The following is a 27,012-nucleotide window of genomic DNA, read 5'->3' as shown; positions in this document are numbered from 1 at the left end:
TGTTGCCCTACACTCGGCATACACAGAGTGGCTCCGAAGGGCTATGGGCCTGGATGTGGCTTAGCGGGCCCATGGGGGCCTCGGGGTACTCAGTGTTCTTGCAGGAAATAGGGTGCCCACGCGAGGCTCCTAGATGTCCTGCAAAGCATACTGACATTAAAATAATGCAGAGCAGGGGCTTCCCTTGTGGTGCAATGTTTGGGAATCCACCTGCCGATGCAGCGGACATGGGTTCGAGCCCTGGTCCACCAAGATCTCACATGCTGCGGAGCACTTAAGCCCGTGAACCACAACGACTGAGCCTGCGCTCTAGAGCCCGCGAGCCACAACGACTGAGCCCGCATGTCAGAACTAATGAAGTCCACGTGCCTAGAGCCTGTGCTCCACAACAAGAGGAGTCACCGCAATGAGAAGCCCGCGCACCGCAACGAAGAGTAGCCCCCGCTCGCTGCAACTAGAGAAAGCTCACATGCAGCAACGACGACCCAACACAGTAAAAAAAAAATGATATATTAAATAAATAAATAAATAAATAGATAGATAAACAAATAAATAAATAAATAAACTAATGCAGAGCAGTGGCTACGGCCTCCTGAAAACTGCTGCACGCCTCCGCTTCTGCACGGCAATTCAGTGCCTTACCTTGAGGCAAGTGCTCACGCTGAGTGTCCCGTTAGCGCCACAGCATGGTAGGATGCTGACATTCTCCTCGAGCAGAGTGACTTCAGATACGAGGCCCTCGAAGAATTCTACGCAGAGTGTTTTCTCATGGCAGCTCAGACGGGGGCCGTGACGAACACTTCCAGGTCACGTCGCACTGGCTACAAATGTGGTCCTGGGGCTGTTCCAGTGCTCTGGAAATGTAGCTCTCCTTAAGGATTATGCTGTGTGTTGCCCATCACTCGGCATACACAGCGGGCCTCCGAGGGACCGAACTTTGGGCCTCGATGTTGCTCAGCAGGCCCACAGGAGTCTGGAGGTACTCAGGGTTCTTGGAGGGAAAATGATGCACACCCGAGGGGGCTACGAGTCCTGAAAAGTGTACTTCCTTTAAAATAAAGCAGAACAGGAGCTTCCCTGGTGGCGAGTGGTTGAGAATATACCTGTCAATGCAGGGGACACGGGTTCGAGCCCTGGTCTGAGAGGATCACACATGCCGCGGAGAAACTGGGCCCGTGGGCCACAATGACTGAACCTGCGCGTCTGGAGCCTGTGCTCCGCAACAAGAGAGGCCGCGATAGTGAGAGGCCCGCGCACCGCGATGAAAAGTGGCCCCATTTGCCACAACTGGAGAGAGCCCTAGCACAGAAATGAAGACCCAACATAGCGATCAATCATTCAAAAAATAAATCTTAAAAAAAAATAAAAAATAAAAAAAATAAAATCAAATCAAGCAGAACAGCGACTAAGACCTCATGGAAACAGCTGCATGCCTCCCTTTCTGCGCGGCTACTCAGGGACTTACCTCGAGGCCAGTACTCACGTTGAGTTTCCCTTTAGCTCTAGAGCGTGGCAGGATGATCTCCACCCCGGCCATCGAAGCAGCCGGCATAGCTAGAGAAAACTCATTTTCTACCCAGAGCCATGCCTACAGTGGCTAGTGGCCTGTCAACAGCAGTCAATTTCAAGTAGCTTCAAGGCAGCATGAATGGAGCTTTCAAAATGGCAAAGCAAGGCTAGTTCCATCAGGCCCCCATTTCCAAGGGCACACGCAGCATATATCCCGGTGCTTTCTAAGAAGTGCAAAGAGACACAGGTTACCCAGTGGTTCCTTCCCTGAATCAACTCCTCGAAGCAGGGTGTTCTGCAAATAGCGAACTGCCTCAACGAAGGAACGCCCCAGCTAGGCTTCCGGGCCCGTGGCTCTTCAAAAGCCTGCAGTGTTACAAGAGGAACTGGGCTTTAGTTGCAGGCGGAACGCAAGCCGACTTTCTCTTGGAGGCAGGGAGACTTCAGGCAGGGACTCCCAGATGGAATATGAAGCCGAGGGTTTTTCTCAGTGCAGCTCAGACTTGGGCAATGAGCCAGACTTGCACGGCACGTTGGACCTGCTAGAACGGTGTTCGTGGACCTGTTCGAGTGCTGGGGAATTCAAGCTGTCCCAAGAAGGAGTGCAGTGTGTTGCCCTACACTCGGCATACACAGAGTGGCTCCGAAGGGCTATGGCACTGGATGTGGCTTAGCGGGCCCATGGGGGCCTCGGTGTACTCAGTGTTCTTGCAGGAAATAGGGTGCCCACGTGAGGCTCCTAGATGTCCTGCAAAGCATACTGACATTAAAATAATGCAGAGCAGGGGCTTCCCTTGTGGTGCAATGTTTGGGAATCCACCTGCTGATGCAGCGGACATGGGTTCGAGCCCTGGTCCACCAAGATCTCACATGCTGCGGAGCTCCTAAGACCGTGAACCACAACGACTGAGCCTGCGCTCTAGAGCCCGGGAGCCACAACGACTGAGCCCGCATGCCAGAACTAATGAAGTCCACGTGCCTAGAGCCTGTGCTCCACAACAAGAGGAGTCACCGCAATGAGAAGCCCACGCACCGCAACGAAGTATAGCCCCCGCTCGCTGCAACTAGAGAAAGCTCACATGCAGCAACGACGACCCAACACAGTAAAAAAAAATGATATATTAAATAAATAAATAAATACATAGATAAACAAATAAATAAATAAATAAACTACTGCAGAGCAGTTTCTACGGCCTCCTGAAAACTGCTGCACGTCTCCGCTTCTGCACGGCAATTCCGGGCCTTACCTTGAGGCATGTGCTCACGCTGAGTGTCCCGTTAGCGCCACAGCATGGTAGGATGCTGACTTTCTCCTCGAGCAGAGTGACTTCAGGTACGAGGCCCTCGAAGAATTCTACGCAGAGTGTTTTCTCATGGCAGCTCAGACGGGGGCCGTGACGAACACTTCCAGGGCACGTCGCACTGGCTAGAAATGTGGTCCTGAGGCTGTTCCAGTGCTCTGGAAATGTAGCTCTCCTTAAGGAACGTGCAGTGTGTTGGCCATCACTCGGCATACACAGAGGGCCTCCGAGGGACCGACCTTTGGGCCTCGATGTTGCTCAGCAGGCCCACAGGAGTCTGGAGGTACTCAGGGTTCTTGGAGGGAAAATGATGCACACCCGAGGGGCCTACGAGTCCTGAAAGGGTACTTCCTTTAAAATAAAGCAGAACACGGGCTTCCCTGGTGGCGCAGTGGTTGAGAATATGCCTGCCAATGCAGGGGACACGGGTTCGAGCCCTGGTCTGAGAGGATCACACATGCCGCGGAGAAACTGGGCCCGTGGGCCACAATGACTGAACCTGCGCATCTGGAGCCTGTGCTCCACAACAAGAGAGGCCGCGATAGTGAGAGGCCCGCGCACCGCGATGAAGAGTAGCCCCATTTGCCGCAACTGGAGAGAGCCCTAGCAAAGAAACGAAGACCCAACATAGCGATCAATCAATCAAAAAATAAATCTTAAAAAAAATAAAAAATAAAAACATAAAATAAAATCAAGCAGAACAGCGACTAAGACCTCATGGAAACAGCTGCATGCCTCCCTTTCTGTGCGGCTACTCAGGGACTTACCTCGAGGCCAGTACTCACGTTGAGTTTCCCTTTAGCTCTAGAGCGTGGCAGGATGAGCTCCACCCCGGCCATCGAAGCAGCCGGCATAGCTAGATAAAACTCATTTTCTACCCAGTGCCATGCCTACAGTGGCTAGTGGCCTGTCAACAGCAGTCAATTTCAAATAGCTTCAAGGCAGCATGAATGGAGCTTTCAAAATGGCAAAGCAAGGCTAGTTCCATCAGGCCCCCATTTACAAGGGCACACGCAGCATATATCCCGGTGCTTTCTAAGAAGTCCAAAGAGACACAGGTTACACAGTGGTTCCTTCCCTGAATCAACTCCTCGAAGCAGGGTGTTCTGCAAATAGCGAACTGCCTCAACGAAGGAACGCCCCAGCTAGGCCTCCGGGCCCGTGGCTCTTCAAAAGCCTGAAGTGTTACCCGAGGAACTGGGCTTTAGTTGCAGTCGGAACGCAAGCCGACTTTCTCTTGGAGGCAGGGTGACTTCTGGCAGGGACTCCCAGATGGAATACGAAGCCGAGGGTTTTTCCCAGTGCAGCTCAGACTTGGGCAATGAGCCAGACTTGCACGGCACTTTGGACCTGCTAAAACGGTGTTCGTGGACCTGTTCGAGTGCTGGGGAATTCAAGCTGTCCCAAGAAGGAGTGCAGTGTGTTGCCCTACACTCGGCATACACAGAGTGGCTCCGAAGGGCTATGGGCCTGGATGTGGCTTAGCGGGCCCATGGGGGCCTCGGGGTACTCAGTGTTCTTGCAGGAAATAGGGTGCCCACGCAAGGCTCCTAGATGTCCTGCAAAGCATACTGACATTAAAATAATGCAGAGCAGGGGCTTCCCTTGTGGTGCAATGTTTGGGAATCCACCTGCCGATGCAGCGGACATGGGTTCGAGCCCTGGTCCACCAAGATCTCACATGCTGCGGAGCACTTAAGCCCGTGAACCACAACGACTGAGCCTGCGCTCTAGAGCCCGCGAGCCACAACGACTGAGCCCACATGCCAGAACTAATGAAGTCCACGTGCCTAGAGCCTGTGCTCCACAACAAGAGGAGTCACCGCAATGAGAAGCCCGCGCACCGCAACGAAGAGTAGCCCCCGCTCGCTGCAACTAGAGAAAGCTCACATGCAGCAACGACGACCCAACACAGTAAAAAAAAAATGATATATTAAATAAATAAATAAATAAATAGATAGATAAACAAATAAATAAATAAATAAACTAATGCAGAGCAGTGGCTACGGCCTCCTGAAAACTGCTGCACGCCTCCGCTTCTGCACGGCAATTCAGGGCCTTACCTTGAGGCAAGTGCTCACGCTGAGTGTCCCGTTAGCGCCACAGCATGGTAGGATGCTGACTTTCTCCTCGAGCAGAGTGACTTCAGATACGAGGCCCTCGAAGAATTCTACGCAGAGTGTTTTCTCATGGCAGCTCAGACGGGGGCCGTGACGAACACTTCCAGGTCACGTCGCACTGGCTACAAATGTGGTCCTGGGGCTGTTCCAGTGCTCTGGAAATGTAGCTCTCCTTAAGGATTATGCTGTGTGTTGCCCATCACTCGGCATACACAGCGGGCCTCCGAGGGACCGAACTTTGGGCCTCGATGTTGCTCAGCAGGCCCACAGGAGTCTGGAGGTACTCAGGGTTCTTGGAGGGAAAATGATGCACACCCGAGGGGGCTACGAGTCCTGAAAAGTGTACTTCCTTTAAAATAAAGCAGAACAGGGGCTTCCCTGGTGGCGAGTGGTTGAGAATATACCTGTCAATGCAGGGGACACGGGTTCGAGCCCTGGTCTGAGAGGATCACACATGCCGCGGAGAAACTGGGCCCGTGGGCCACAATGACTGAACCTGCGCGTCTGGAGCCTGTGCTCCGCAACAAGAGAGGCCGCGATAGTGAGAGGCCCGCGCACCGCGATGAAAAGTGGCCCCATTTGCCACAACTGGAGAGAGCCCTAGCACAGAAATGAAGACCCAACATAGCGATCAATCAATCAAAAAATAAATCTTAAAAAAAAATAAAAAATAAAAAAAATAAAATCAAATCAAGCAGAACAGCGACTAAGACCTCATGGAAACAGCTGCATGCCTCCCTTTCTGCGCGGCTACTCAGGGACTTACCTCGAGGCCAGTACTCACGTTGAGTTTCCCTTTAGCTCTAGAGCGTGGCAGGATGAGCTCCACCCCGGCCATCGAAGCAGCCGGCATAGCTAGAGAAAACTCATTTTCTACCCAGAGCCATGCCTACAGTGGCTAGTGGCCTGTCAACAGCAGTCAATTTCAAGTAGCTTCAAGGCAGCATGAATGGAGCTTTCAAAATGGCAAAGCAAGGCTAGTTCCATCAGGCCCCCATTTCCAAGGGCACACGCAGCATATATCCCGGTGCTTTCTAAGAAGTGCAAAGAGACACAGGTTACCCAGTGGTTCCTTCCCTGAATCAACTCCTCGAAGCAGGGTGTTCTGCAAATAGCGAACTGCCTCAACGAAGGAACGCCCCAGCTAGGCTTCCGGGCCCGTGGCTCTTCAAAAGCCTGCAGTGTTACAAGAGGAACTGGGCTTTAGTTGCAGGCGGAACGCAAGCCGACTTTCTCTTGGAGGCAGGGAGACTTCAGGCAGGGACTCCCAGATGGAATATGAAGCCGAGGGTTTTTCTCAGTGCAGCTCAGACTTGGGCAATGAGCCAGACTTGCACGGCACGTTGGACCTGCTAGAACGGTGTTCGTGGACCTGTTCGAGTGCTGGGGAATTCAAGCTGTCCCAAGAAGGAGTGCAGTGTGTTGCCCTACACTCGGCATACACAGAGTGGCTCCGAAGGGCTATGGCACTGGATGTGGCTTAGCGGGCCCATGGGGGCCTCGGTGTACTCAGTGTTCTTGCAGGAAATAGGGTGCCCACGTGAGGCTCCTAGATGTCCTGCAAAGCATACTGACATTAAAATAATGCAGAGCAGGGGCTTCCCTTGTGGTGCAATGTTTGGGAATCCACCTGCTGATGCAGCGGACATGGGTTCGAGCCCTGGTCCACCAAGATCTCACATGCTGCGGAGCTCCTAAGACCGTGAACCACAACGACTGAGCCTGCGCTCTAGAGCCCGGGAGCCACAACGACTGAGCCCGCATGCCAGAACTAATGAAGTCCACGTGCCTAGAGCCTGTGCTCCACAACAAGAGGAGTCACCGCAATGAGAAGCCCACGCACCGCAACGAAGTATAGCCCCCGCTCGCTGCAACTAGAGAAAGCTCACATGCAGCAACGACGACCCAACACAGTAAAAAAAAAATGATATATTAAATAAATAAATAAATACATAGATAAACAAATAAATAAATAAATAAACTACTGCAGAGCAGTTTCTACGGCCTCCTGAAAACTGCTGCACGTCTCCGCTTCTGCACGGCAATTCCGGGCCTTACCTTGAGGCATGTGCTCACGCTGAGTGTCCCGTTAGCGCCACAGCATGGTAGGATGCTGACTTTCTCCTCGAGCAGAGTGACTTCAGGTACGAGGCCCTCGAAGAATTCTACGCAGAGTGTTTTCTCATGGCAGCTCAGACGGGGGCCGTGACGAACACTTCCAGGGCACGTCGCACTGGCTAGAAATGTGGTCCTGAGGCTGTTCCAGTGCTCTGGAAATGTAGCTCTCCTTAAGGAACGTGCAGTGTGTTGGCCATCACTCGGCATACACAGAGGGCCTCCGAGGGACCGACCTTTGGGCCTCGATGTTGCTCAGCAGGCCCACAGGAGTCTGGAGGTACTCAGGGTTCTTGGAGGGAAAATGATGCACACCCGAGGGGGCTACGAGTCCTGAAAAGTGTACTTCCTTTAAAATAAAGCAGAACAGGGGCTTCCCTGGTGGCGAGTGGTTGAGAATATACCTGTCAATGCAGGGGACACGGGTTCGAGCCCTGGTCTGAGAGGATCACACATGCCGCGGAGAAACTGGGCCCGTGGGCCACAATGACTGAACCTGCGCATCTGGAGCCTGTGCTCCACAACAAGAGAGGCCGCGATAGTGAGAGGCCCGCGCACCGCGATGAAGAGTGGCCCCATTTGCCGCAACTGGAGAGAGCCCTAGCAAAGAAACGAAGACCCAACATAGCGATCAATCAATCAAAAAATAAATCTTAAAAAAAATAAAAAATAAAAAAATAAAATAAAATCAAGCAGAACAGCGACTAAGACCTCATGGAAACAGCTGCATGCCTCCCTTTCTGCGCGGCTACTCTGGGACTTACCTCGAGGCCAGTACTCACGTTGAGTTTCCCTTTAGCTCTAGAGCGTGGCAGGATGAGCTCCACCCCGGCCATCGAAGCAGCCGGCATAGCTAGATAAAACTCATTTTCTACCCAGTGCCATGCCTACAGTGGCTAGTGGCCTGTCAACAGCAGTCAATTTCAAGTAGCTTCAAGGCAGCATGAATGGAGCTTTCAAAATGGCAAAGCAAGGCTAGTTCCATCAGGCCCCCATTTCCAAGGGCACATGCAGCATATATCTCGGTGCTTTCTAAGAAGTCCAAAGAGACACAGGTTACCCAGTGGTTCCTTCCCTGAATCAACTCCTCGAAGCAGGGTGTTCTGCAAATAGCGAACTGCCTCAACGAAGGAACGCCCCAGCTAGGCCTCCGGGCCCGTGGCTCTTCAAAAGCCTGAAGTGTTACCCGAGGAACTGGGCTTTAGTTGCAGTCGGAACGCAAGCCGACTTTCTCTTGGAGGCAGGGTGACTTCAGGCAGGGACTCCCAGATGGAATACGAAGCCGAGGGTTTTTCTCAGTGCAGCTCAGACTTGGGCAATGAGCCAGACTTGCACGGCACTTTGGACCTGCTAGAACGGTGTTCGTGGACCTGTTCGAGTGCTGGGGAATTCAAGCTGTCCCAAGAAGGAGTGCAGTGTGTTGCCCTACACTCGGCATACACAGAGTGGCTCCGAAGGGCTATGGGCCTGGATGTGGCTTAGCGGGCCCATGGGGGCCTCGGGGTACTCAGTGTTCTTGCAGGAAATAGGGTGCCCACGCGAGGCTCCTAGATGTCCTGCAAAGCATACTGACATTAAAATAATGCAGAGCAGGGGCTTCCCTTGTGGTGCAATGTTTGGGAATCCACCTGCCGATGCAGCGGACATGGGTTCGAGCCCTGGTCCACCAAGATCTCACATGCTGCGGAGCACTTAAGCCCGTGAACCACAACGACTGAGCCTGCGCTCTAGAGCCCGCGAGCCACAACGACTGAGCCCGCATGTCAGAACTAATGAAGTCCACGTGCCTAGAGCCTGTGCTCCACAACAAGAGGAGTCACCGCAATGAGAAGCCCGCGCACCGCAACGAAGAGTAGCCCCCGCTCGCTGCAACTAGAGAAAGCTCACATGCAGCAACGACGACCCAACACAGTAAAAAAAAAATGATATATTAAATAAATAAATAAATAAATAGATAGATAAACAAATAAATAAATAAATAAACTAATGCAGAGCAGTGGCTACGGCCTCCTGAAAACTGCTGCACGCCTCCGCTTCTGCACGGCAATTCAGTGCCTTACCTTGAGGCAAGTGCTCACGCTGAGTGTCCCGTTAGCGCCACAGCATGGTAGGATGCTGACATTCTCCTCGAGCAGAGTGACTTCAGATACGAGGCCCTCGAAGAATTCTACGCAGAGTGTTTTCTCATGGCAGCTCAGACGGGGGCCGTGACGAACACTTCCAGGTCACGTCGCACTGGCTACAAATGTGGTCCTGGGGCTGTTCCAGTGCTCTGGAAATGTAGCTCTCCTTAAGGATTATGCTGTGTGTTGCCCATCACTCGGCATACACAGCGGGCCTCCGAGGGACCGAACTTTGGGCCTCGATGTTGCTCAGCAGGCCCACAGGAGTCTGGAGGTACTCAGGGTTCTTGGAGGGAAAATGATGCACACCCGAGGGGGCTACGAGTCCTGAAAGTGTACTTCCTTTAAAATAAAGCAGAACAGGGGCTTCCCTGGTGGCGAGTGGTTGAGAATATACCTGTCAATGCAGGGGACACGGGTTCGAGCCCTGGTCTGAGAGGATCACACATGCCGCGGAGAAACTGGGCCCGTGGGCCACAATGACTGAACCTGCGCGTCTGGAGCCTGTGCTCCGCAACAAGAGAGGCCGCGATAGTGAGAGGCCCGCGCACCGCGATGAAAAGTGGCCCCATTTGCCACAACTGGAGAGAGCCCTAGCACAGAAATGAAGAACCAACATAGCGATCAATCATTCAAAAAATAAATCTTAAAAAAAAATAAAAAATAAAAAAAATAAAATAAAATCAAGCAGAACAGCGACTAAGACCTCATGGAAACAGCTGCATGCCTCCCTTTCTGCGCGGTTACTCAGGGACTTACCTCGAGGCCAGTACTCACGTTGAGTTTCCCTTTAGCTCTAGAGCGTGGCAGGATGATCTCCACCCCGGCCATCGAAGCAGCCGGCATAGCTAGAGAAAACTCATTTTCTACCCAGAGCCATGCCTACAGTGGCTAGTGGCCTGTCAACAGCAGTCAATTTCAAGTAGCTTCAAGGCAGCATGAATGGAGCTTTCAAAATGGCAAAGCAAGGCTAGTTCCATCAGGCCCCCATTTCCAAGGGCACACGCAGCATATATCCCGGTGCTTTCTAAGAAGTGCAAAGAGACACAGGTTACCCAGTGGTTCCTTCCCTGAATCAACTCCTCGAAGCAGGGTGTTCTGCAAATAGCGAACTGCCTCAACGAAGGAACGCCCCAGCTAGGCTTCCGGGCCCGTGGCTCTTCAAAAGCCTGCAGTGTTACAAGAGGAACTGGGCTTTAGTTGCAGGCGGAACGCAAGCCGACTTTCTCTTGGAGGCAGGGAGACTTCAGGCAGGGACTCCCAGATGGAATATGAAGCCGAGGGTTTTTCTCAGTGCAGCTCAGACTTGGGCAATGAGCCAGACTTGCACGGCACGTTGGACCTGCTAGAACGGTGTTCGTGGACCTGTTCGAGTGCTGGGGAATTCAAGCTGTCCCAAGAAGGAGTGCAGTGTGTTGCCCTACACTCGGCATACACAGAGTGGCTCCGAAGGGCTATGGCACTGGATGTGGCTTAGCGGGCCCATGGGGGCCTCGGTGTACTCAGTGTTCTTGCAGGAAATAGGGTGCCCACGTGAGGCTCCTAGATGTCCTGCAAAGCATACTGACATTAAAATAATGCAGAGCAGGGTCTTCCCTTGTGGTGCAATGTTTGGGTATCCACCTGCTGATGCAGCGGACATGGGTTCGAGCCCTGGTCCACCAAGATCTCACATGCTGCGGAGCTCCTAAGACCGTGAACCACAACGACTGAGCCTGCGCTCTAGAGCCCGGGAGCCACAACGACTGAGCCCGCATGCCAGAACTAATGAAGTCCACGTGCCTAGAGCCTGTGCTCCACAACAAGAGGAGTCACCGCAATGAGAAGCCCACGCACCGCAACGAAGTATAGCCCCCGCTCGCTGCAACTAGAGAAAGCTCACATGCAGCAACGACGACCCAACACAGTAAAAAAAAAATGATATATTAAATAAATAAATAAATACATAGATAAACAAATAAATAAATAAATAAACTACTGCAGAGCAGTTTCTACGGCCTCCTGAAAACTGCTGCACGTCTCCGCTTCTGCACGGCAATTCCGGGCCTTACCTTGAGGCATGTGCTCACGCTGAGTGTCCCGTTAGCGCCACAGCATGGTAGGATGCTGACTTTCTCCTCGAGCAGAGTGACTTCAGGTACGAGGCCCTCGAAGAATTCTACGCAGAGTGTTTTCTCATGGCAGCTCAGACGGGGGCCGTGACGAACACTTCCAGGGCACGTCGCACTGGCTAGAAATGTGGTCCTGAGGCTGTTCCAGTGCTCTGGAAATGTAGCTCTCCTTAAGGAACGTGCAGTGTGTTGGCCATCACTCGGCATACACAGAGGGCCTCCGAGGGACCGACCTTTGGGCCTCGATGTTGCTCAGCAGGCCCACAGGAGTCTGGAGGTACTCAGGGTTCTTGGAGGGAAAATGATGCACACCCGAGGGGGCTACGAGTCCTGAAAAGTGTACTTCCTTTAAAATAAAGCAGAACAGGGGCTTCCCTGGTGGCGAGTGGTTGAGAATATACCTGTCAATGCAGGGGACACGGGTTCGAGCCCTGGTCTGAGAGGATCACACATGCCGCGGAGAAACTGGGCCCGTGGGCCACAATGACTGAACCTGCGCATCTGGAGCCTGTGCTCCACAACAAGAGAGGCCGCGATAGTGAGAGGCCCGCGCACCGCGATGAAGAGTGGCCCCATTTGCCGCAACTGGAGAGAGCCCTAGCAAAGAAACGAAGACCCAACATAGCGATCAATCAATCAAAAAATAAATCTTAAAAAAAATAAAAAATAAAAAAATAAAATAAAATCAAGCAGAACAGCGACTAAGACCTCATGGAAACAGCTGCATGCCTCCCTTTCTGCGCGGCTACTCTGGGACTTACCTCGAGGCCAGTACTCACGTTGAGTTTCCCTTTAGCTCTAGAGCGTGGCAGGATGAGCTCCACCCCGGCCATCGAAGCAGCCGGCATAGCTAGATAAAACTCATTTTCTACCCAGTGCCATGCCTACAGTGGCTAGTGGCCTGTCAACAGCAGTCAATTTCAAGTAGCTTCAAGGCAGCATGAATGGAGCTTTCAAAATGGCAAAGCAAGACTAGTTCCATCAGGCCCCCATTTCCAAGGGCACACGCAGCATATATCCCGGTGCTTTCTAAGAAGTCCAAAGAGACACAGGTTACACAGTGGTTCCTTCCCTGAATCAACTCCTCGAAGCAGGGTGTTCTGCAAATAGCGAACTGCCTCAACGAAGGAACGCCCCAGCTAGGCCTCCGGGCCCGTGGCTCTTCAAAAGCCTGAAGTGTTACCCGAGGAACTGGGCTTTAGTTGCAGTCGGAACGCAAGCCGACTTTCTCTTGGAGGCAGGGTGACTTCAGGCAGGGACTCCCAGATGGAATACGAAGCCGAGGGTTTTTCTCAGTGCAGCTCAGACTTGGGCAATGAGCCAGACTTGCACGGCACTTTGGACCTGCTAGAACGGTGTTCGTGGACCTGTTCGAGTGCTGGGGAATTCAAGCTGTCCCAAGAAGGAGTGCAGTGTGTTGCCCTACACTCGGCATACACAGAGTGGCTCCGAAGGGCTATGGGCCTGGATGTGGCTTAGCGGGCCCATGGGGGCCTCGGGGTACTCAGTGTTCTTGCAGGAAATAGGGTGCCCACGCGAGGCTCCTAGATGTCCTGCAAAGCATACTGACATTAAAATAATGCAGAGCAGGGGCTTCCCTTGTGGTGCAATGTTTGGGAATCCACCTGCCGATGCAGCGGACATGGGTTCGAGCCCTGGTCCACCAAGATCTCACATGCTGCGGAGCACTTAAGCCCGTGAACCACAACGACTGAGCCTGCGCCCTAGAGCCCGCGAGCCACAACGACTGAGCCCGCATGCCAGAACTAATGAAGTCCACGTGCCTAGAGCCTGTGCTCCACAACAAGAGGAGTCACCGCAATGAGAAGCCCGCGCACCGCAACGAAGAGTAGCCCCCGCTCGCTGCAACTAGAGAAAGCTCACATGCAGCAACGACGACCCAACACAGTAAAAAAAAAATGATATATTAAATAAATAAATAAATAAATAGATAGATAAACAAATAAATAAATAAATAAACTAATGCAGAGCAGTGGCTACGGCCTCCTGAAAACTGCTGCATGCCTCCGCTTCTGCACGGCAATTCAGGGCCTTACCTGGAGGCAAGTGCTCACGCTGAGTGTCCCGTTAGCGCCACAGCATGGTAGGATGCTGACTTTCTCCTCGAGCAGAGTGACTTCAGATACGAGGCCCTCGAAGAATTCTACGCAGAGTGTTTTCTCATGGCAGCTCAGACGGGGGCCGTGACGAACACTTCCAGGTCACGTCGCACTGGCTACAAATGTGGTCCTGGGGCTGTTCCAGTGCTCTGGAAATGTAGCTCTCCTTAAGGATTATGCTGTGTGTTGCCCATCACTCGGCATACACAGCGGGCCTCCGAGGGACCGAACTTTGGGCCTCGATGTTGCTCAGCAGGCCCACAGGAGTCTGGAGGTACTCAGGGTTCTTGGAGGGAAAATGATGCACACCCGAGGGGGCTACGAGTCCTGAAAAGTGTACTTCATTTAAAATAAAGCAGAACAGGGGCTTCCCTGGTGGCGAGTGGTTGAGAATATACCTGTCAATGCAGGGGACACGGGTTCGAGCCCTGGTCTGAGAGGATCACACATGCCGCGGAGAAACTGGGCCCGTGGGCCACAATGACTGAACCTGCGCGTCTGGAGCCTGTGCTCCGCAACAAGAGAGGCCGCGATAGTGAGAGGCCCGCGCACCGCGATGAAAAGTGGCCCCATTTGCCACAACTGGAGAGAGCCCTAGCACAGAAATGAAGACCCAACATAGCGATCAATCATTCAAAAAATAAATCTTAAAAAAAAATAAAAAATAAAAAAAATAAAATCAAATCAAGCAGAACAGCGACTAAGACCTCATGGAAACAGCTGCATGCCTCCCTTTCTGCGCGGCTACTCAGGGACTTACCTCGAGGCCAGTACTCACGTTGAGTTTCCCTTTAGCTCTAGAGCGTGGCAGGATGAGCTCCACCCCGGCCATCGAAGCAGCCGGCATAGCTAGAGAAAACTCATTTTCTACCCAGAGCCATGCCTACAGTGGCTAGTGGCCTGTCAACAGCAGTCAATTTCAAGTAGCTTCAAGGCAGCATGAATGGAGCTTTCAAAATGGCAAAGCAAGGCTAGTTCCATCAGGCCCCCATTTCCAAGGGCACACGCAGCATATATCCCGGTGCTTTCTAAGAAGTGCAAAGAGACACAGGTTACCCAGTGGTTCCTTCCCTGAATCAACTCCTCGAAGCAGGGTGTTCTGCAAATAGCGAACTGCCTCAACGAAGGAACGCCCCAGCTAGGCTTCCGGGCCCGTGGCTCTTCAAAAGCCTGCAGTGTTACAAGAGGAACTGGGCTTTAGTTGCAGGCGGAACGCAAGCCGACTTTCTCTTGGAGGCAGGGAGACTTCAGGCAGGGACTCCCAGATGGAATATGAAGCCGAGGGTTTTTCTCAGTGCAGCTCAGACTTGGGCAATGAGCCAGACTTGCACGGCACGTTGGACCTGCTAGAACGGTGTTCGTGGACCTGTTCGAGTGCTGGGGAATTCAAGCTGTCCCAAGAAGGAGTGCAGTGTGTTGCCCTACACTCGGCATACACAGAGTGGCTCCGAAGGGCTATGGCACTGGATGTGGCTTAGCGGGCCCATGGGGGCCTCGGTGTACTCAGTGTTCTTGCAGGAAATAGGGTGCCCACGTGAGGCTCCTAGATGTCCTGCAAAGCATACTGACATTAAAATAATGCAGAGCAGGGTCTTCCCTTGTGGTGCAATGTTTGGGTATCCACCTGCTGATGCAGCGGACATGGGTTCGAGCCCTGGTCCACCAAGATCTCACATGCTGCGGAGCTCCTAAGACCGTGAACCACAACGACTGAGCCTGCGCTCTAGAGCCCGGGAGCCACAACGACTGAGCCCGCATGCCAGAACTAATGAAGTCCACGTGCCTAGAGCCTGTGCTCCACAACAAGAGGAGTCACCGCAATGAGAAGCCCACGCACCGCAACGAAGTATAGCCCCCGCTCGCTGCAACTAGAGAAAGCTCACATGCAGCAACGACGACCCAACACAGTAAAAAAAAAATGATATATTAAATAAATAAATAAATACATAGATAAACAAATAAATAAATAAATAAACTACTGCAGAGCAGTTTCTACGGCCTCCTGAAAACTGCTGCACGTCTCCGCTTCTGCACGGCAATTCCGGGCCTTACCTTGAGGCATGTGCTCACGCTGAGTGTCCCGTTAGCGCCACAGCATGGTAGGATGCTGACTTTCTCCTCGAGCAGAGTGACTTCAGGTACGAGGCCCTCGAAGAATTCTACGCAGAGTGTTTTCTCATGGCAGCTCAGACGGGGGCCGTGACGAACACTTCCAGGGCACGTCGCACTGGCTAGAAATGTGGTCCTGAGGCTGTTCCAGTGCTCTGGAAATGTAGCTCTCCTTAAGGAACGTGCAGTGTGTTGGCCATCACTCGGCATACACAGAGGGCCTCCGAGGGACCGACCTTTGGGCCTCGATGTTGCTCAGCAGGCCCACAGGAGTCTGGAGGTACTCAGGGTTCTTGGAGGGAAAATGATGCACACCCGAGGGGGCTACGAGTCCTGAAAAGTGTACTTCCTTTAAAATAAAGCAGAACAGGGGCTTCCCTGGTGGCGAGTGGTTGAGAATATACCTGTCAATGCAGGGGACACGGGTTCGAGCCCTGGTCTGAGAGGATCACACATGCCGCGGAGAAACTGGGCCCGTGGGCCACAATGACTGAACCTGCGCATCTGGAGCCTGTGCTCCACAACAAGAGAGGCCGCGATAGTGAGAGGCCCGCGCACCGCGATGAAGAGTGGCCCCATTTGCCGCAACTGGAGAGAGCCCTAGCAAAGAAACGAAGACCCAACATAGCGATCAATCAATCAAAAAATAAATCTTAAAAAAAATAAAAAATAAAAAAATAAAATAAAATCAAGCAGAACAGCGACTAAGACCTCATGGAAACAGCTGCATGCCTCCCTTTCTGCGCGGCTACTCTGGGACTTACCTCGAGGCCAGTACTCACGTTGAGTTTCCCTTTAGCTCTAGAGCGTGGCAGGATGAGCTCCACCCCGGCCATCGAAGCAGCCGGCATAGCTAGATAAAACTCATTTTCTACCCAGTGCCATGCCTACAGTGGCTAGTGGCCTGTCAACAGCAGTCAATTTCAAGTAGCTTCAAGGCAGCATGAATGGAGCTTTCAAAATGGCAAAGCAAGACTAGTTCCATCAGGCCCCCATTTCCAAGGGCACACGCAGCATATATCCCGGTGCTTTCTAAGAAGTCCAAAGAGACACAGGTTACACAGTGGTTCCTTCCCTGAATCAACTCCTCGAAGCAGGGTGTTCTGCAAATAGCGAACTGCCTCAACGAAGGAACGCCCCAGCTAGGCCTCCGGGCCCGTGGCTCTTCAAAAGCCTGAAGTGTTACCCGAGGAACTGGGCTTTAGTTGCAGTCGGAACGCAAGCCGACTTTCTCTTGGAGGCAGGGTGACTTCAGGCAGGGACTCCCAGATGGAATACGAAGCCGAGGGTTTTTCTCAGTGCAGCTCAGACTTGGGCAATGAGCCAGACTTGCACGGCACTTTGGACCTGCTAGAACGGTGTTCGTGGACCTGTTCGAGTGCTGGGGAATTCAAGCTGTCCCAAGAAGGAGTGCAGTGTGTTGCCCTACACTCGGCATACACAGAGTGGCTCCGAAGGGCTATGGGCCTGGATGTGGCTTAGCGGGCCCATGGGGGCCTCGGGGTACTCAGTGTTCTTGCAGGAAATAGGGTGCCCACGCGAGGCTCCTAGATGTCCTGCAAAGCATACTGACATTAAAATAATGCAGAGCAGGGGCTTCCCTTGTGGTGCAATGTTTGGGAATCCACCTGCCGATGCAGCGGACATGGGTTCGAGCCCTGGTCCACCAAGATCTCACATGCTGCGGAGCACTTAAGCCCGTGAACCACAACGACTGAGCCTGCGCCCTAGAGCCCGCGAGCCACAACGACTGAGCCCGCATGCCAGAACTAATGAAGTCCACGTGCCTAGAGCCTGTGCTCCACAACAAGAGGAGTCACCGCAATGAGAAGCCCGCGCACCGCAACGAAGAGTAGCCCCCGCTCGCTGCAACTAGAGAAAGCTCACATGCAGCAACGACGACCCAACACAGTAAAAAAAAAATGATATATTAAATAAATAAATAAATAAATAGATAGATAAACAAATAAATAAATAAATAAACTAATGCAGAGCAGTGGCTACGGCCTCCTGAAAACTGCTGCATGCCTCCGCTTCTGCACGGCAATTCAGGGCCTTACCTGGAGGCAAGTGCTCACGCTGAGTGTCCCGTTAGCGCCACAGCATGGTAGGATGCTGACTTTCTCCTCGAGCAGAGTGACTTCAGATACGAGGCCCTCGAAGAATTCTACGCAGAGTGTTTTCTCATGGCAGCTCAGACGGGGGCCGTGACGAACACTTCCAGGTCACGTCGCACTGGCTACAAATGTGGTCCTGGGGCTGTTCCAGTGCTCTGGAAATGTAGCTCTCCTTAAGGATTATGCTGTGTGTTGCCCATCACTCGGCATACACAGCGGGCCTCCGAGGGACCGAACTTTGGGCCTCGATGTTGCTCAGCAGGCCCACAGGAGTCTGGAGGTACTCAGGGTTCTTGGAGGGAAAATGATGCACACCCGAGGGGGCTACGAGTCCTGAAAAGTGTACTTCATTTAAAATAAAGCAGAACAGGGGCTTCCCTGGTGGCGAGTGGTTGAGAATATACCTGTCAATGCAGGGGACACGGGTTCGAGCCCTGGTCTGAGAGGATCACACATGCCGCGGAGAAACTGGGCCCGTGGGCCACAATGACTGAACCTGCGCGTCTGGAGCCTGTGCTCCGCAACAAGAGAGGCCGCGATAGTGAGAGGCCCGCGCACCGCGATGAAAAGTGGCCCCATTTGCCACAACTGGAGAGAGCCCTAGCACAGAAATGAAGACCCAACATAGCGATCAATCATTCAAAAAATAAATCTTAAAAAAAAATAAAAAATAAAAAAAATAAAATCAAATCAAGCAGAACAGCGACTAAGACCTCATGGAAACAGCTGCATGCCTCCCTTTCTGCGCGGCTACTCAGGGACTTACCTCGAGGCCAGTACTCACGTTGAGTTTCCCTTTAGCTCTAGAGCGTGGCAGGATGAGCTCCACCCCGGCCATCGAAGCAGCCGGCATAGCTAGAGAAAACTCATTTTCTACCCAGAGCCATGCCTACAGTGGCTAGTGGCCTGTCAACAGCAGTCAATTTCAAGTAGCTTCAAGGCAGCATGAATGGAGCTTTCAAAATGGCAAAGCAAGGCTAGTTCCATCAGGCCCCCATTTCCAAGGGCACACGCAGCATATATCCCGGTGCTTTCTAAGAAGTGCAAAGAGACACAGGTTACCCAGTGGTTCCTTCCCTGAATCAACTCCTCGAAGCAGGGTGTTCTGCAAATAGCGAACTGCCTCAACGAAGGAACGCCCCAGCTAGGCTTCCGGGCCCGTGGCTCTTCAAAAGCCTGCAGTGTTACAAGAGGAACTGGGCTTTAGTTGCAGGCGGAACGCAAGCCGACTTTCTCTTGGAGGCAGGGAGACTTCAGGCAGGGACTCCCAGATGGAATATGAAGCCGAGGGTTTTTCTCAGTGCAGCTCAGACTTGGGCAATGAGCCAGACTTGCACGGCACGTTGGACCTGCTAGAACGGTGTTCGTGGACCTGTTCGAGTGCTGGGGAATTCAAGCTGTCCCAAGAAGGAGTGCAGTGTGTTGCCCTACACTCGGCATACACAGAGTGGCTCCGAAGGGCTATGGCACTGGATGTGGCTTAGCGGGCCCATGGGGGCCTCGGTGTACTCAGTGTTCTTGCAGGAAATAGGGTGCCCACGTGAGGCTCCTAGATGTCCTGCAAAGCATACTGACATTAAAATAATGCAGAGCAGGGTCTTCCCTTGTGGTGCAATGTTTGGGTATCCACCTGCTGATGCAGCGGACATGGGTTCGAGCCCTGGTCCACCAAGATCTCACATGCTGCGGAGCTCCTAAGACCGTGAACCACAACGACTGAGCCTGCGCTCTAGAGCCCGGGAGCCACAACGACTGAGCCCGCATGCCAGAACTAATGAAGTCCACGTGCCTAGAGCCTGTGCTCCACAACAAGAGGAGTCACCGCAATGAGAAGCCCACGCACCGCAACGAAGTATAGCCCCCGCTCGCTGCAACTAGAGAAAGCTCACATGCAGCAACGACGACCCAACACAGTAAAAAAAAAATGATATATTAAATAAATAAATAAATACATAGATAAACAAATAAGTAAATAAATAAACTACTGCAGAGCAGTTTCTACGGCCTCCTGAAAACTGCTGCACGTCTCCGCTTCTGCACGGCAATTCCGGGCCTTACCTTGAGGCATGTGCTCACGCTGAGTGTCCCGTTAGCGCCACAGCATGGTAGGATGCTGACTTTCTCCTCGAGCAGAGTGACTTCAGGTACGAGGCCCTCGAAGAATTCTACGCAGAGTGTTTTCTCATGGCAGCTCAGACGGGGGCCGTGACGAACACTTCCAGGGCACGTCGCACTGGCTAGAAATGTGGTCCTGAGGCTGTTCCAGTGCTCTGGAAATGTAGCTCTCCTTAAGGAACGTGCAGTGTGTTGGCCATCACTCGGCATACACAGAGGGCCTCCGAGGGACCGACCTTTGGGCCTCGATGTTGCTCAGCAGGCCCACAGGAGTCTGGAGGTACTCAGGGTTCTTGGAGGGAAAATGATGCACACCCGAGGGGCCTACGAGTCCTGAAAGGGTACTTCCTTTAAAATAAAGCAGAACACGGGCTTCCCTGGTGGCGCAGTGGTTGAGAATATGCCTGCCAATGCAGGGGACACGGGTTCGAGCCCTGGTCTGAGAGGATCACACATGCCGCGGAGAAACTGGGCCCGTGGGCCACAATGACTGAACCTGCGCATCTGGAGCCTGTGCTCCACAACAAGAGAGGCCGCGATAGTGAGAGGCCCGCGCACCGCGATGAAGAGTAGCCCCATTTGCCGCAACTGGAGAGAGCCCTAGCAAAGAAACGAAGACCCAACATAGCGATCAATCAATCAAAAAATAAATCTTAAAAAAAATAAAAAATAAAAAAATAAAATAAAATCAAGCAGAACAGCGACTAAGACCTCATGGAAACAGCTGCATGCCTCCCTTTCTGCGCGGCTACTCAGGGACTTACCTCGAGGCCAGTACTCACGTTGAGTTTCCCTTTAGCTCTAGAGCGTGGCAGGATGAGCTCCACCCCGGCCATCGAAGCAGCCGGCATAGCTAGATAAAACTCATTTTCTACCCAGTGCCATGCCTACAGTGGCTAGTGGCCTGTCAACAGCAGTCAATTTCAAGTAGCTTCAAGGCAGCATGAATGGAGCTTTCAAAATGGCAAAGCAAGGCTAGTTCCATCAGGCCCCCATTTCCAAGGGCACACGCAGCATATATCCCGGTGCTTTCTAAGAAGTCCAAAGAGACACAGGTTACACAGTGGTTCCTTCCCTGAATCAACTCCTCGAAGCAGGGTGTTCTGCAAATAGCGAACTGCCTCAATGAAGGAACGCCCCAGCTAGGCCTCCGGGCCCGTGGCTCTTCAAAAGCCTGAAGTGTTACCCGAGGAACTGGGCTTTAGTTGCAGTCGGAACGCAAGCCGACTTTCTCTTGGAGGCAGGGTGACTTCAGGCAGGGACTCCCAGATGGAATACGAAGCCGAGGGTTTTTCTCAGTGCAGCTCAGACTTGGGCAATGAGCCAGACTTGCACGGCACTTTGGACCTGCTAGAACGGTGTTCGTGGACCTGTTCGAGTGCTGGGGAATTCAAGCTGTCCCAAGAAGGAGTGCAGTGTGTTGCCCTACACTCGGCATACACAGAGTGGCTCCGAAGGGCTATGGCACTGGATGTGGCTTAGCGGGCCCATGGGGGCCTCGGTGTACTCAGTGTTCTTGCAGGAAATAGGGTGCCCACGTGAGGCTCCTAGATGTCCTGCAAAGCATACTGACATTAAAATAATGCAGAGCAGGGGCTTCCCTTGTGGTGCAATGTTTGGGAATCCACCTGCTGATGCAGCGGACATGGGTTCGAGCCCTGGTCCACCAAGATCTCACATGCTGCGGAGCTCCTAAGACCGTGAACCACAACGACTGAGCCTGCGCTCTAGAGCCCGGGAGCCACAACGACTGAGCCCGCATGCCAGAACTAATGAAGTCCACGTGCCTAGAGCCTGTGCTCCACAACAAGAGGAGTCACCGCAATGAGAAGCCCACGCACCGCAACGAAGTATAGCCCCCGCTCGCTGCAACTAGAGAAAGCTCACATGCAGCAACGACGACCCAACACAGTAAAAAAAAAATGATATATTAAATAAATAAATAAATACATAGATAAACAAATAAATAAATAAATAAACTACTGCAGAGCAGTTTCTACGGCCTCCTGAAAACTGCTGCACGTCTCCGCTTCTGCACGGCAATTCCGGGCCTTACCTTGAGGCATGTGCTCACGCTGAGTGTCCCGTTAGCGCCACAGCATGGTAGGATGCTGACTTTCTCCTCGAGCAGAGTGACTTCAGGTACGAGGCCCTCGAAGAATTCTACGCAGAGTGTTTTCTCATGGCAGCTCAGACGGGGGCCGTGACGAACACTTCCAGGGCACGTCGCACTGGCTAGAAATGTGGTCCTGGGGCTGTTCCAGTGCTCTGGAAATGTAGCTCTCCTTAAGGAACAGACTGTGTGTTGCCCATCACTCGGCATACACAGCGGGCCTCCAAGGGACCGAACATTGGGCCTCGATGTTGCTCAGCAGGCCCACAGGAGTCTGGAGGTACTCAGGGTTCTTGGAGGGAAAATGATGCACACCCGAGGGGGCTACGAGTCCTGAAAAGTGTACTTCCTTTAAAATAAAGCAGAACAGGGGCTTCCCTGGTGGCGAGTGGTTGAGAATATACCTGTCAATGCAGGGGACACGGGTTCGAGCCCTGGTCTGAGAGGATCACACATGCCGCGGAGAAACTGGGCCCGTGGGCCACAATGACTGAACCTGCGCATCTGGAGCCTGTGCTCCACAACAAGAGAGGCCGCGATAGTGAGAGGCCCGCGCACCGCGATGAAGAGTGGCCCCATTTGCCGCAACTGGAGAGAGCCCTAGCAAAGAAACGAAGACCCAACGTAGCGATCAATCAATCAAAAAATAAATCTTAAAAAAAATAAAAAATAAAAAAATAAAATAAAATCAAGCAGAACAGCGACTAAGACCTCATGGAAACAGCTGCATGCCTCCCTTTCTGCGCGGCTACTCTGGGACTTACCTCGAGGCCAGTACTCACGTTGAGTTTCCCTTTAGCTCTAGAGCGTGGCAGGATGAGCTCCACCCCGGCCATCGAAGCAGCCGGCATAGCTAGATAAAACTCATTTTCTACCCAGTGCCATGCCTACAGTGGCTAGTGGCCTGTCAACAGCAGTCAATTTCAAGTAGCTTCAAGGCAGCATGAATGGAGCTTTCAAAATGGCAAAGCAAGGCTAGTTCCATCAGGCCCCCATTTCCAAGGGCACACGCAGCATATATCCCGGTGCTTTCTAAGAAGTCCAAAGAGACACAGGTTACACAGTGGTTCCTTCCCTGAATCAACTCCTCGAAGCAGGGTGTTCTGCAAATAGCGAACTGCCTCAACGAAGGAACGCCCCAGCTAGGCCTCCGGGCCCGTGGCTCTTCAGAAGCCTGAAATGTTACCCGAGGAACTGGGCTTTAGTTGCAGTCGGAACGCAAGCCGACTTTCTCTTGGAGGCAGGGTGACTTCAGGCAGGGACTCCCAGATGGAATACGAAGCCAAGGGTTTTTCTCAGTGCAGCTCAGACTTGGGCAATGAGCCAGACTTGCACGGCACTTTGGACCTGCTAGAACGGTGTTCGTGGACCTGTTCGAGTGCTGGGGAATTCAAGCTGTCCCAAGAAGGAGTGCAGTGTGTTGCCCTACACTCGGCATACACAGAGTGGCTCCGAAGGGCTATGGGCCTGGATGTGGCTTAGCGGGCCCATGGGGGCCTCGGGGTACTCAGTGTTCTTGCAGGAAATAGGGTGCCCACGCGAGGCTCCTAGATGTCCTGCAAAGCATACTGACATTAAAATAATGCAGAGCAGGGGCTTCCCTTGTGGTGCAATGTTTGGGAATCCACCTGCCGATGCAGCGGACATGGGTTCGAGCCCTGGTCCACCAAGATCTCACATGCTGCGGAGCACTTAAGCCCGTGAACCACAACGACTGAGCCTGCGCTCTAGAGCCCGCGAGCCACAACGACTGAGCCCGCATGCCAGAACTAATGAAGTCCACGTGCCTAGAGCCTGTGCTCCACAACAAGAGGAGTCACCGCAATGAGAAGCCCGCGCACCGCAACGAAGAGTAGCCCCCGCTCGCTGCAACTAGAGAAAGCTCACATGCAGCAACGACGACCCAACACAGTAAAAAAAAAATGATATATTAAATAAATAAATAAATAAATAGATAGATAAACAAATAAATAAATAAATAAACTAATGCAGAGCAGTGGCTACGGCCTCCTGAAAACTGCTGCACGCCTCCGCTTCTGCACGGCAATTCAGGGCCTTACCTTGAGCCAAGTGCTCACGCTGAGTGTCCCGTTAGCGCCACAGCATGGTAGGATGCTGACTTTCTCCTCGAGCAGAGTGACTTCAGATACGAGGCCCTCGAAGAATTCTACGCAGAGTGTTTTCTCATGGCAGCTCAGACGGGGGCCGTGACGAACACTTCCAGGTCACGTCGCACTGGCTACAAATGTGGTCCTGGGGCTGTTCCAGTGCTCTGGAAATGTAGCTCTCCTTAAGGATTATGCTGTGTGTTGCCCATCACTCGGCATACACAGCGGGCCTCCGAGGGACCGAACTTTGGGCCTCGATGTTGCTCAGCAGGCCCACAGGAGTCTGGAGGTACTCAGGGTTCTTGGAGGGAAAATGATGCACACCCGAGGGGGCTACGAGTCCTGAAAGTGTACTTCCTTTAAAATAAAGCAGAACAGGGGCTTCCCTGGTGGCGAGTGGTTGAGAATATACCTGTCAATGCAGGGGACACGGGTTCGAGCCCTGGTCTGAGAGGATCACACATGCCGCGGAGAAACTGGGCCCGTGGGCCACAATGACTGAACCTGCGCGTCTGGAGCCTGTGCTCCGCAACAAGAGAGGCCGCGATAGTGAGAGGCCCGCGCACCGCGATGAAAAGTGGCCCCATTTGCCACAACTGGAGAGAGCCCTAGCACAGAAATGAAGACCCAACATAGCGATCAATCAATCAAAAAATAAATCTTAAAAAAAAATAAAAAATAAAAAAAATAAAATCAAATCAAGCAGAACAGCGACTAAGACCTCATGGAAACAGCTGCATGCCTCCCTTTCTGCGCGGCTACTCAGGGACTTACCTCGAGGCCAGTACTCACGTTGAGTTTCCCTTTAGCTCTAGAGCGTGGCAGGATGATCTCCACCCCGGCCATCGAAGCAGCCGGCATAGCTAGAGAAAACTCATTTTCTACCCAGAGCCATGCCTACAGTGGCTAGTGGCCTGTCAACAGCAGTCAATTTCAAGTAGCTTCAAGGCAGCATGAATGGAGCTTTCAAAATGGCAAAGCAAGGCTAGTTCCATCAGGCCCCCATTTCCAAGGGCACACGCAGCATATATCCCGGTGCTTTCTAAGAAGTGCAAAGAGACACAGGTTACCCAGTGGTTCCTTCCCTGAATCAACTCCTCGAAGCAGGGTGTTCTGCAAATAGCGAACTGCCTCAACGAAGGAACGCCCCAGCTAGGCTTCCGGGCCCGTGGCTCTTCAAAAGCCTGCAGTGTTACAAGAGGAAATGGGCTTTAGTTGCAGGCGGAACGCAAGCCGACTTTCTCTTGGAGGCAGGGAGACTTCAGGCAGGGACTCCCAGATGGAATATGAAGCCGAGGGTTTTTCTCAGTGCAGCTCAGACTTGGGCAATGAGCCAGACTTGCACGGCACGTTGGACCTGCTAGAACGGTGTTCGTGGACCTGTTCGAGTGCTGGGGAATTCAAGCTGTCCCAAGAAGGAGTGCAGTGTGTTGCCCTACACTCGGCATACACAGAGTGGCTCCGAAGGGCTATGGCACTGGATGTGGCTTAGCGGGCCCATGGGGGCCTCGGTGTACTCAGTGTTCTTGCAGGAAATAGGGTGCCCACGTGAGGCTCCTAGATGTCCTGCAAAGCATACTGACATTAAAATAATGCAGAGCAGGGTCTTCCCTTGTGGTGCAATGTTTGGGTATCCACCTGCTGATGCAGCGGACATGGGTTCGAGCCCTGGTCCACCAAGATCTCACATGCTGCGGAGCTCCTAAGACCGTGAACCACAACGACTGAGCCTGCGCTCTAGAGCCCGGGAGCCACAACGACTGAGCCCGCATGCCAGAACTAATGAAGTCCACGTGCCTAGAGCCTGTGCTCCACAACAAGAGGAGTCACCGCAATGAGAAGCCCACGCACCGCAACGAAGTATAGCCCCCGCTCGCTGCAACTAGAGAAAGCTCACATGCAGCAACGACGACCCAACACAGTAAAAAAAAAATGATATATTAAATAAATAAATAAATACATAGATAAACAAATAAGTAAATAAATAAACTACTGCAGAGCAGTTTCTACGGCCTCCTGAAAACTGCTGCACGTCTCCGCTTCTGCACGGCAATTCCGGGCCTTACCTTGAGGCATGTGCTCACGCTGAGTGTCCCGTTAGCGCCACAGCATGGTAGGATGCTGACTTTCTCCTCGAGCAGAGTGACTTCAGGTACGAGGCCCTCGAAGAATTCTACGCAGAGTGTTTTCTCATGGCAGCTCAGACGGGGGCCGTGACGAACACTTCCAGGGCACGTCGCACTGGCTAGAAATGTGGTCCTGAGGCTGTTCCAGTGCTCTGGAAATGTAGCTCTCCTTAAGGAACGTGCAGTGTGTTGGCCATCACTCGGCATACACAGAGGGCCTCCGAGGGACCGACCTTTGGGCCTCGATGTTGCTCAGCAGGCCCACAGGAGTCTGGAGGTACTCAGGGTTCTTGGAGGGAAAATGATGCACACCCGAGGGGCCTACGAGTCCTGAAAGGGTACTTCCTTTAAAATAAAGCAGAACACGGGCTTCCCTGGTGGCGCAGTGGTTGAGAATATGCCTGCCAATGCAGGGGACACGGGTTCGAGCCCTGGTCTGAGAGGATCACACATGCCGCGGAGAAACTGGGCCCGTGGGCCACAATGACTGAACCTGCGCATCTGGAGCCTGTGCTCCACAACAAGAGAGGCCGCGATAGTGAGAGGCCCGCGCACCGCGATGAAGAGTGGCCCCATTTGCCGCAACTGGAGAGAGCCCTAGCAAAGAAACGAAGACCCAACATAGCGATCAATCAATCAAAAAATAAATCTTAAAAAAAATAAAAAATAAAAAAATAAAATAAAATCAAGCAGAACAGCGACTAAGACCTCATGGAAACAGCTGCATGCCTCCCTTTCTGCGCGGCTACTCAGGGACTTACCTCGAGGCCAGTACTCACGTTGAGTTTCCCTTTAGCTCTAGAGCGTGGCAGGATGAGCTCCACCCCGGCCATCGAAGCAGCCGGCATAGCTAGATAAAACTCATTTTCTACCCAGTGCCATGCCTACAGTGGCTAGTGGCCTGTCAACAGCAGTCAATTTCAAG

This window comes from Balaenoptera physalus, assembly GCF_965194825.1.
Source record: "Balaenoptera physalus genome assembly, contig: HAP1_SCAFFOLD_375, whole genome shotgun sequence".
In the NCBI taxonomy this organism is placed as follows: Eukaryota; Metazoa; Chordata; class Mammalia; order Artiodactyla; family Balaenopteridae; genus Balaenoptera; species Balaenoptera physalus.
The sequence above is the reverse complement of the archived record's forward strand: the minus strand, read 5'-3'. Positions refer to the sequence as shown.